Genomic DNA, 12814 nt, shown 5'->3' with positions numbered 1-12814 from the left:
GTCCCCATAATTACACGCCATCATCTCCCCCAGGCCGCTAGTAAACCCTGTCCCTTCGACCATCTTAATGTAATCATCCATCCACATGAAAATTTTGCATTTTTCCTGAACCTAGACCACAAAAATAAACATAATTGAGCAGTAATAAAGTAGTAACCATCAAAAAAGTAGTAATCAGCAAAACAAAGACATACCTTCCCTGGGCGTGGCTTGCTTTCACACTTAACGAATTCACTACCAAAGTTGCCATTCTCTGACCTTTTCGATACGAGCCTCACTAGTGGCTCTGGACGTTCGCACTCAGGGCAGCGGGTGAGCAGCACAGACCCATACCTGGGCCATCCATGTCCTGCATTGAAGGGGTTGCTCGCACGCGACATGCTACTAAACACAAGTGTCATTTGAAAAGGAGGAATTGTTACATACTGTTGTTTACCGCGTGGATTGTTACATACTAATTTGGACTAATTTATATGAAGAAGGTACTCTTGTTTTCTTAAAGAAAAAAAGTACCTGTAAGCTGATTTACCAGGTTGAAGGGGAGCTAGAGCAGTTGCGCCGTCGTTGGGAGTGCACGGGCCACGAGCGTCGACGGGGAACCGGATGAGCGGCACCGTCGTTGGGAAGGAAGCAGGTGTCCTTTTCTCTGGTAGGCCGCTACAGGTGCTGCCGTCGTTGGGAAGGAGGTCCGGTGCTCTGCGCTGCAGGTGCTACCGTCGTTGGGAAGGAGGCCCGGTGCTCTGCGCTCGCTGGTAGGCCACTGCAGGCCGCCGCTGAAAGGGAAATAGGCTCAAACCTTTTCCTAAATGATTTTGGTGGTTGAATTGCTCAACACAAATAATTGGACTAACTAGTTTGCTCTAGATTATATGCTCTACAGGTGCCAAAGGTTCATCTACAACTATACTAAATGGACTGTCTGGAATACCATAGATTATTCCGGATAGGAGAAGCTTTTTGGAAAATCAGGCCAAGCGCGGACCGTCCGGGTCTTTGCGGCAGACCGTCCGCGACACCTAAATAAACCTCGGACAGAACCAATGCAAAAACATGTGTCTCTACTGCGGACCGTCCGATGGAAGAGCAAGCACCGTCCGAGACCACGCGCGGACCGTCCGGGCCCTTGCGGCGGACCGTCCGCGACACCGCTTTGACTTCGACCAGGAACTATAAATCAGGGACAGTCCGAATAAACCACGGACCGTCCAGCTACAACTCGCGGACCGTCCGGCTATAATTCACGGACAGTCCGCAGGTGAAGACCTGGTTCAGCCCGAAGGTGACAAGTTGAGCAAAAGGAATTATATAGCTGGCGCGGACCGTCCGGGACCAAGGGCGGACCGTCCGCGTGGTGTCACCGAGGCAGATAGCCGTTGATCTAACCGTTGATCTGTCAGAAGTATCCGTTGAAGATGTCAGAATCGACCGTTGGAGGGTCGCGGATCGTCCGGGCCCTAGCCGCGGACCGTCCGCCAGTGCAATTTCTGGCAGATGCGCCCCAACGGCTATATGGGTGGTTGAGGACTATAAATACCACCCCAACCGGCCACTTCAAGGCGTGGGAGCCCAAGCAACATTCCAAGTCATCTAGTTGACATACTCAAGCCCTCCCAACCACATATATTCATTGATCCATCCTATACACAAGATTTAGACCACTACAACAAACACAAGTGCCACAAAAGAGAGAACTAGCAATAGATAGCTACTCATTTGAGTTTAGCACTAGTGCCTTGTGAGATTCATTGAGAGATAGTGTGCTACATCTGTGTGTACATTTGCGCGTGGAGTTTTGACTCCCATTGAACTTCCTCCAAAGTTCTGGAGGCTTGTAAAAGCTAGCAAGAGACACCAAAGAGTGTGGTGGTCCTTGTGGGATCGAGAGTGATCCTTGAGAAGAAGAAGAGCTCGCCGATCCTTGGGTGATCGGTGGAGAGAGGGAAAGGGTTGAAAAAGACCCGTCCTTAAGTGGACTCCTCAACGGGGACTAGGCCTTCGAGGGCCGAACCTCGGTAAAACAAATCACACGTGTCCATTGTGTTTATTGCTTGTGATTTGTTTGTTTTCCCTCACTCTAAGTTTTTCCTTGCACTATTCTTTGCTAAACTTATTTGGTGTTGCCTTAAGTTAAATTCTCATTTAGTGAGGAAACACATTGCAAGTAAGAACTCGTGGCATTACTCTTCTTATCTAAGCCCTTGTGATTTATTCTCATAGACTTATTAGTAGTATTGATTTACCAATTCCGCATTATTTGAAAGCAATACTCTTTACAAGCAAGGACTTAGTTTTTATACTCCGATAATTGTATATCTTGTTCTAACCACTAATCAAGGGATCTAGTTGGGGGATAAAGTTTAATTTTCAGGTTTCGCCTATCCACCCCCTCTCTAGGCGAGTTTTAATTGGTATCAGAGCTAGGCACTTCATATTGAGTCTAACAACTCGAAGTGATGGCTCGTAGAAGATCCCAAAAGAACAAGAAAACAACTCCGAAGGAGATCAATGAGGTAACTCTTGAAATATTACTTTCCGATTGTTCTAATTATGATTCTTGGTCTACTAGGGTTATAAATGCCTTTAGAACCGTAGATCCACAATTAGAACACATTTTAGACAAGAGTATTATTCCTCCTAGTTATGATAGGAAAAATGTTTCCGAGGAAGATCAAAGATGTATACGCTTAAACTATCTAGCTTTTGACATCTTAGTTAATTCTCTTAGCAAGGAAGATTATCATGCCCTCATAATGAATCATTATGAACATATTCCCGATGCGCATGATATTTGGACTAGAATTAAAATCAAGTTTGATGAGTCCAAACATAATAGTTCATTTCATGCTTCTACTTCCTTTGGTATTTGTGATACTAACCCTTGCAAGGAAGAAGAAGAAATGACCGATGGAGACCAAACGATGAATCCACCTCCCCAAAAGGTTTGTCTTCCCATTTCGATTCCCACATGTGTTGTGTGGCTAATGTAAATGATAGCGGAAGCACAAACAAGGGTGAGGAGGAAGAAGGAAGCTCCGTGCAACTCTACGCTCACCTAAGCCAAGAAGATAAGGCGGTCATGCTCAAACTTCTAGAAAGAGCGAAAGAGGAAAGCAAAGCTCGTCAAATGCTAGAAGATATTATCTCCATCAAAATGCAATGCTTTGACGAGTTGACTAAAGAACATGAGGAGCTAAAGTGCTCTCATGTTGATTTGGTCCAAAGGTATGAAACTATTTCAATTGAGCAAGATAACGCTTTACATTGTATCGCTCAATTAGTAAATAGGAATACCTTGCTTAAGGACCAAGTAGAAAAGCTAAAAGTTGAAAATCTAGCTTTTCAAGAAAAATATGATATGCTCCTATGCTCTCATGAAAATCTTATGGATGATCATATCATATTAAATATTACTCATGAGGTTGTGATAGAAAACTTAAAATCCCAACAACCTCAATCATGCACATGTATTCAAATAGAAACTATATTACCATGTGCTAATGCTTGTTGTCCGTCGACAAGCAAATCTTCCTTTGAGCTAGAGTTTGCAGGAACAAAAGATGATACATATCAAAAGCTCAAAGAAGAAAATGAGAGGCTAATAAGGAGCTTGACACAACTAAAAGGGAAATGCATTGCTCAACCTTCTCAAGATAACCGTGATCACATGGTGAAGAAGCTTGAGACGGGAACAACCGTGGCGTGCACTAAATCCCTTGAAGAAAATGTCAAGGACTTGAGGATTGCCAAGAGGAGGAAGCAAAAGAAGAAAATCAATACCGCCTCCAAAAGCCTCAACCATGCCTGAAAGGGAATTAGGCTTACACCTAGTTCCTAAATAATTTTGGTGGTTGAATTGCCCAACACAAATAATTGGACTAACTAGTTTGCCCAAGTGTATAGATTATACAGGTGTAAAAGGTTCACACTCAGCCAATAAAAAGATCAAGTTTTGGATTCAACAAAGGAGCAAAGAGGCAACCGAAGGCACCTCTGGTCTGGAGGCACCGGACTGTCCGGTGTACACCAGACAGTGTCCGGTGCGCCACCGGACAGTGTCCGGTGCACCAGAGGACTCCAACTCGAACTCGCCACCTTCGGGAATTTCTCAGGCCGGCGCGCTATAATTCACCGGACTGTCCGATGTACACCGGACAGTGTCCGGTGCTCCAAGGAAGCGCGGCCTCCAGAACTCGCCAGCCTCGGGATTTCACTTCAGCCGCTCCGCTATAATTCACCGGACTGTCCGGTGTGCACCGGACTGTCCGGTGTACCAGCGGAGCAACGACTATTTCGGCGCCAACAGCTACCTGCGACGCATTTAATGCGTGCTCTGCGCGCGCAGAAGGCAGGCGCGCCCATACTGGCGCACCGGACAAGGAACAGTAGATGTCCGGTGTGCACCGGACATCCAGGCGGGCCCAGAAGTCAGAAGCTCCAATGGTCAGAATCCAACGGCAGTGATGACGTGGCGGGGGCAACGGACATGTCCGGTGTGCACCGGACTGTCCGGTGCGCCATCGAACAGACAGCCTCCCAACGGCCACTTTTGGTGGTTGGGGCTATAAATACCCCAACCACCCCACCATTCATTGCATCCAAGTTTTCCACTTCCCCACTACTACAAGAGCTCTAGCATTCAATTCTAGACACACCAAAGAGATCAAATCCTCTCCAATTCCACAAAATGCTTTAGTGATTAGCGAGAGAGATTTGTCGTGTTCTTTTGAGCTCTTGCGTTTGGATTGCTTCTTTTCTTTCTCACTTGCTCTTGTGATCAACACTCAATTGTAATCAAGGCAAGAGGCACCAATTGTGTGGTGGCCCTTGCGGGGAAGTTTTGTTCCCGGCTTTGATTTGAGAAGAGAAGCTCACTCGGTCCTCGGGATCGTTTGAGAGAGGGAAGGGTTGAAAGAGACCCGGCCTTTGTGGCCTCCTCAACGGGGAGTAGGTTTGCGAGAACCGAACCTCGGTAAAACAAATCCGCGTGTCACACTCTTTATTTGCTTGCGATTTGTTTTGTGCCCTCTCTCGCGGACTCGTTTACATTTCTAACGCTAACCCGGCTTGTAGTTGTATTTATATTTGTAAATTTCAGTTTCGCCCTATTCACCCCCCCTCTAGGCGACTATCAATTGGTATCGGAGCCCGGTGCTTCACTAGAGCCTAACCGCTCGAAGTGATGTCGGGAGATCACGCCAAGAAGGAGATGGAGACCGGCGAAAAGCCCACTACAAGCCACGGGAGCACTTCATCGGAAGAGTCCCGCACCAAGAGGAGGGAGAAGAAGAAGAGCTCCTCCAACAAAGGGAAGGAGAAGAAATCTTCTTCTCACCACAAAGAGAAGAAGGAAAAATCTTCTTCCCACAAGCCGCATCAGAGTGAGGACAAGCCAAAGAGGATGAGGAAAGTGGTCTACTACGAGACCGACACTTCATCAACATCGACCTCCGGCTCCGATGCGCCCTCCGTAACTTCTAAACGCCAAGGGCGTAAGAAGTTTAGTAAGATCCCCCTACACTACCCTCGCATTTCTAAACATGCACCTTTGCTTTCCGTCCCATTAGGCAAACCACCAACTTTTAATGGTGAAGATTATGCTAGGTGGAGTGATTTAATGCGATTTCATCTAACCTCACTCCACAAAAGTATATGGGATGTTGTTGAGTTTGGTGCACAGGTACCATCCGTAGGGGATGAAGACTATGATGAGGATGAGGTGGCCCAAATCGAGCACTTCAACTCTCAAGCAACAACAATACTCCTCGCCTCTTTAAGTAGAGAGGAGTATAACAAAGTTCAAGGGTTGAAGAGCGCCAAGGAGGTTTGGGATGTGCTCAAAACCGCACACGAGGGAGATGAGCTCACAAAGATCACCAAGCGGGAAACGATTGAGGGGGAGCTCGGTCGGTTCCGGCTTCGCAAAGGGGAGGAGCCACAAAACATGTACAACCGGCTCAAGACCTTGGTGAACCAAGTGCGCAACCTCGGGAGCAAGAAGTGGGACGACCACGAAGTGGTTAAGGTTATTCTAAGATCTCTTATTTTCCTTAACCCCACTCAAGTTCAACTAATTTGTGGTAATCCTAGATATACTAAAATGACCCCCGAGGAAGTTATCGGGAATTTTGTGAGTTTTGAGTGCATGATCGAAGGCTCGAGGAAGATCAACGAGCTTGATGATCCCTCTACATCCGAGGCTCAACCCGTCGCATTCAAGGCGACGGAGGAAAGAAAGGAGGAGTCTACACCAAGTAGACAACCAATCGACGCCTCCAAGCTTGACAATGAGGAAATGGCGCTCGTCATCAAGAGCTTCCGCCAAATCCTCAAGCAAAGGAGAGGGAAAGACTACAAGTCCCGCTCCAAGAAGGTTTGCTACAAGTGTGGTAAGCCCGGTCACTTTAGCTAAATGTCCATTATCAAGTGACAGTGACAGGGGCGACGACAAGGAGAGAAGAAAAGAGAAGAAGAGGTACTACAAGAAGAAGGGCGACGATGCCCATGTTTGTCGGGAGTGGGACTCCGACGAAAGCTCTAGCGACTCCTCCGACGACGAGGACGCCGCCAACATCGCCGTTACCAAGGGACTCCTCTTCCCAAACGTCGGCCACAAGTGCCTCATGGCAAAGGACGGCAAAAAGAAGGTTAAATCTAAACCCTCCACTAAATATGAATCCTCTAGTGATGATAATGCTAGTGATGAGGAGGATAATTTGCGTACTCTTTTTGCCAACCTCAACATGCAACAAAAAGAAAAACTTAATGAATTAATTAGTGCCATCCATGAAAAGGATGATCTCTTGGACACCCAAGAGGACTTCCTAATCAAGGAAAATAAAAAGCATGTTAAGGTTAAAAATTCTTACGCTCTAGAAGTAGAAAAATGTCAAAAACTATCTAGTGAGATAAGCACTTGCCATGAGATGATTGACAACCTTAGACATGAAAATATTAGTTTAAATACTAAGGTTGATTCACATGTTTGTAATGTTTCAATTCCCAATCCTAGAGATAATAATGATGATTTGCTTGCTAGGATTGAAGAATTAAACATTTCCCTTGCTAGCCTTAGAGTAGAAAATGAGAATTTGATTGCTAAGGCTAAAGAACTAGATGTTTGCAATGTTATAATTTCCGATCTTAGAGATAATAATGATATCTTGCGTGCTAAGATCGTTGAACTTAATTCATGCAAACCCTCTACTCCTAGTGTTGAGCATATTTCCATTTGTACTAGATGTAGAGATGTTAACATTGATGCTATTCATGATCATATGGCTTTAATTAAACAACAAAATGATCATATAGCAAAACTAGATGCTAAAATTGCCGAGCATAACTTAGAAAATGAAAAATTTAAATTTGCTAGAAGTATGCTCTATAGTGGGAGACGCCCTGGCATCAAGGATGGTATTGGCTTCCAAAGGGGAGACAATGTCAAACTTAATGCCCCTCCTAAAAGATTGTCTAATTTTGTAAAGGGCAAGGCTCCCATGCCTCAGGATAACGAGGGTTACATTTTATACCCTGCCGGTTATCCCGAGGACAAAATTAGGAAAATTCATTCTAGGAAGTCTCACTCTGGCCCCAATCATGCTTTTATGTATAAGGGTGAGACATCTAGTTCTAGGCAACCAACTCGTGCTAAGTTGCCTAAGAAAATTCCTATTGCATCAAATGATCATGACATTTCATTTAAAACTTTTGATGCATCTTATGTTTTGACTAACAAATCCGGCAAGGTAGTTGCCAAGTTTGCTGGGGGCAAACTGAGAGCACCTAGAGGGGGGGTGAATAGGTGATCCTGTAAAACTTCAAAACTTAAGCCACAAAAACTTGTTAAGAGTTAGCACAATTATGGCCAAGTGGCTAGAGAGGAGTCAAAACACAATAACCACAAGAAATCAATCACAGAGATGACACAGTGGTTATCCCGTGGTTCGGCCAAGTACAAAACTTGCCTACTCCACGTTGTGGCGTCCCAACGGACGAGAGTTGCACTCAACTCCTCTCAAGTGATCCAATGATCAACTTGAATACCACGGTGTTTTTCTTTTCTTTTCTCAATCCCGTTTGCGAGGAATCTCCACACTTTGGAGCCTCTCGCCCTTACAAAAGATGTTCACAGAGAATCACGGAGCAAGGGAGGGATTAGCAACTCACACACAACACAAAGATCACAGCGAATACGCACACACAAGACCCAGACTTGAGCTCAAGAGACTAGCACACTAGAATGGAGCTCAAATCTCTAGAATGTCGAACAAGTGCGCAAGATTGATGTGTGAGTGATCAAGAGTGCTCAAGGAATGCTTGGGTGTCTCCTCCATGCGCCTAGGGGTCCCTTTTATAGCCCCAAGGCAGCTAGGAGCCGTTGAGAGCAAATCTGGAAGGCCATCCTTGCCTTCTGTCGTCGGGCACACCGGACAGTCCGGTGCACACCGGACACTGTCCGGTGCCCGATTTCTTTCCTTAACAGGCGCAGCCGACCGTTGCCGACCGCGGCAGATCTGGCGCACCGGACAGTCCGGTGCACACCGGACAGTCCGGTGCCCCCTCCCGACCGTTGGTCTGGCCACGTGTCGCGCGCAGATTCCGCGGCCGACCGTTGGCTCGGCCGACCGTTGGCTCACCGGACAGTCCGGTGCACACCGGACAGTCCGGTGAATTTTAGCCGAAGTCGCCGGAGAAAAAACCCGAGAGCGGCTGGTTTGCTCCGCGCTGGTCTGGCGCACCGGACACTGTCCGGTGCACACCGGACAGTCCGGTGCCCCAGCCCGAAGCAGCCTTACGCTGTACACAGCCACTCTCCACTTCTTTTCTTTTCTTCTTTCTCCTGTTTCTAACACTTAGACAACATGTTAGTACACAAAACAAATGTACTAAGGCTTAGAGACATACCTTTACTTGTGATTTGCACTTTGTTCATCCATGGGCATATTTTCACATTTAAGCACTTGTGTTGGCACTTAATCACCAAAATACTTAGAAATGGCCCAAAGGCACATTTCCCTTTCAATCTCCCCCTTTTTGGTGATTTATGCCAACACAACATAAAGCAACTAGAACAAGTGCAAAATCACTTCAAATAGGAATAAATTTGAGTTCTATTCAATTTTGGCATATATGGATCATCCTTTGCCACCACTTGGTTTGTTTTTGTAAATCAAACTCAAATCTCTATCTCTACGTCAAACACACATGTTGAAGCATAAGGAGAGTCATTCCAAACGAGATTGATCAAAGATTTCAAAAACTCCCCCTATTTCCCATAATTAATACTTCTCCCCACAAGAAGCCAACTTTTGACAAAAGAGACAATAAAAAGAGTTTTGACAAAACCAAAAGCTTTTGACAAACCAAAAGCTCTACTCTACTATTTTCAAATCTCTCAAGTGGTAGCTGATCCATTTATTGCTTTGGCCTTTATTTTCTCCCCCTTTGGCATCAAGCACCAAAACGGAATCAACTTTGGCCCTTTAACCCCATTGCCAAAACGGAATCAAAGCTTCAATTAAGATCAAATGGCAATAAGAGTTTATGAGATGGACTTGGAATAAGTTACCCTCTCATCGGAGTGCAGTGGAAGTCTTTCATGGTCCAAGTCCACCTTTTCCCTTTCAATCCTCCTTCGAGACTAAATCAAGCAAACTCAAGCATATGGTTAGTCTCAAAGTGTCAAGTTGTAACACAACTCCCCCTAAACATGTGCATCACTTTGCAACGGACTTGTGAGGTCCAGGGAGTGTCAGTACAACTTGAGCACCATAATAAGCAACAAAATGCAGAAAAAACATGATCAAAAGCATAAATACATGTATGCTACAATTCAATCCAGGTTCCGCGAATCTAAGACATTTAGCTCACTACGCAGCCTGCAAAAGGTCTTCTCATCTAGAGGCTTGGTAAAGATATCGGCTAGCTGGTTCTCGGTGCTAACATGAAACACTTCGATATCTCCCTTTTGCTGGTGGTCTCTCAAAAAGTGATGCCGGATGTCTATGTGCTTTGTGCGGCTGTGTTCAACAGGATTTTCCGCCATGCGGATAGCACTCTCATTATCACATAGGAGCGGGACTTTGCTCAGATTGTAGCTAAAGTCCCTGAGGGTTTGCCTCATCCAAAGTAGTTGCGCGCAACACTGTCCTGCGGCAACATACTCGGCCTCAGCGGTGGATAGGGCAACGGAGGTTTGTTTCTTAGAGTTCCATGACACCAGGGACCTTCCTAAGAATTGGCACGTCCCCGATGTACTCTTCCTATCGACCTTACATCCAGCATAGTCGGAGTCTGAATATCCAATCAAGTCAAAGGTAGACCCCTTTGGATACCAGAGCCCGAGGCAAGGCGTAGCAACTAAATATCTAAGAATTCGCTTCACCGCCACTAAGTGACACTCCTTAGGATCGGATTGAAATCTAGCACACATGCATACGCTAAGCATAATATCCGGTCTACTAGCACATAAGTAAAGTAATGACCCTATCATTGACCGGTATGCTTTTTGATCAACGGACTTACCTCCTTTGTTGAGGTCGGTGTGTCCGTCGGTTCCCATCGGTGTCTTTGCAGGCTTGGCGTCCTTCATCCCAAACCGCTTTAGCAGGTCCTGCGTGTACTTCGTTTGGGAGATGAAGGTGCCGTCCTTGAGTTGCTTCACTTGGAACCCAAGGAAGTAGTTCAACTCGCCCATCATTGACATCTCGAATTTCTGCGTCATCACCCTGCTAAACTCTTCACAAGACTTTTTATTAGTAGAACCAAATATTATGTCATCGACATAAATTTGGCACACAAATAAATCACCATCACAAGTCTTTGTAAAAAGAGTTGGATCGGCTTTCCCAACCTTGAAAGCATTAGCAATTAAGAAATCTCTAAGGCATTCATACCATGCTCTTGGGGCTTGCTTAAGTCCATAGAGCGCCTTAGAGAGCTTACACACGTGGTCGGGGTACCGTTCATCCTCGAAGCCAGGGGGTTGCTCCACGTACACTTCCTCCTTTATTGGCCCGTTGAGGAAAGCGCTCTTCACATCCATTTGGTACAATCTGAAAGAATGGTGAGCGGCATATGCTAGCAAGATTCGAATGGACTCTAGCCTAGCCACAGGAGCAAAAGTCTCCTCGAAATCCAAACCTGCGACTTGGGCATAACCTTTTGCCACAAGTCGAGCCTTGTTTCTCGTCACCACCCCATGTTCGTCCTGTTTGTTGCGGAACACCCACTTGGTTCCCACAACATTTTGCTTCGGACGAGGCACCAGCGTCCAAACTTCATTCCTCTTGAAGTTGTTGAGCTCTTCCTGCATGGCCAACACCCAGTCCGGATCTAGCAAGGCCTCCTCTACCCTGAAAGGCTCAATAGAAGAGACAAAAGAGTAATGCTCACAAAAATTAACTAATCGAGATCGAGTAGTTACTCCCTTGCTAATGTCACCCAGAATTTGGTCGACGGGATGATCCCTTTGAATCATCGCTCGAACTTGGGTTGGAGGTGTCGGTTGCGCTTCTTCCTCCATCACATGATCAACTTGTGCTCCCCCTTGATCACACGCCTCCTGTTGATGAACCTGTTCATCGTCTTGAGTTGGGGGATGCACCATAGTTGAGGAAGAAGGTTGATCTCGCTCCAAGTGTTCCTGTGGTCGCACATCACCAATCGCCATGGTGCGCATAGCGGCCGTTGGAACATCTTCTTCATCTACATCATCAAGATCAACAACTTGCTCTCTTGGAGAGCCATTAGTCTCATCAAATACAACGTCGCTAGAGACTTCAACCAAGCCCGATGACTTGTTGAAGACTCTATACGCCTTTGTATTTGAGTCATAACCTAACAAAAACCCTTCTACAGCTTTGGGAGCAAATTTAGAATTTCTACCCTTCTTCACTAGAATGTAGCACTTGCTCCCAAATACACGAAAGTAAGATACATTGGGTTTGTTACCGGTTAGTAGCTCATACGACGTCTTCTTGAGGAGGCGATGAAGGTAGACCCTGTTGATGGCGTGGCAAGCCGTGTTAACGGCTTCCGTCCAAAAGCACTCGGGGGTCTTGAACTCTCCTAGCATCGTCCTCGCCATGTCGATGAGCGTCCTGTTCTTCCTCTCTACCACACCATTTTGCTGTGGTGTGTAGGGAGCGGAGAACTCGTGCTTGATCCCTTCCTCTTCAAGGAACTCCTCCACTTGAAGGTTCTTGAACTCGGACCCGTTGTCGCTCCTTATCTTCTTCACTTTGAGCTCAAACTCATTTTGAGCTCTCCTGAGGAAGCGCTTGAGGGTCCCTTGGGTTTCAGACTTATCCTGTAAAAAGAACACCCAAGTGAAGCGGGAAAAGTCATCAACAATAACTAAACCATACTTACTTCCTCCTATGCTCAGATAGGCGACGGGTCCGAAGAGGTCCATATGCAGCATCTCCAAGGGTCTTGATGTTGTCATCACATTTTTGGTGTGATGAGAGCCTCCCACCTGTTTCCCTGCTTGACAAGCTGCACAAGGTCTATCTTTTTCGAATTGAACATTAGTTAGACCTATCACGTGTTCTCCCTTTAGAAGCTTATGGAGGTTCTTCATCCCCACATGTGCTAAGCGGCGATGCCACAGCCAGCCCATGCTAGTCTTAGCTATTAAGCATGCATCTAGACCGGCCTCTTCTTTTGCAAAATCAACTAAATAAAGTTTGCCGTCTAATACACCTTTAAAAGCTAGTGAACCATCACTTCTTCTAAAGACAGACACATCTACATTTGTGAATAGACAGTTATACCCCATATTACATAATTGACTGACAGATAGCAAATTATATCC

Source organism: Zea mays, chromosome 1 (genome assembly GCF_902167145.1).
Source record: "Zea mays cultivar B73 chromosome 1, Zm-B73-REFERENCE-NAM-5.0, whole genome shotgun sequence".
Classification (NCBI taxonomy): Eukaryota; Viridiplantae; Streptophyta; class Magnoliopsida; order Poales; family Poaceae; genus Zea; species Zea mays.
This window is presented reverse-complemented; position numbering follows the sequence as displayed.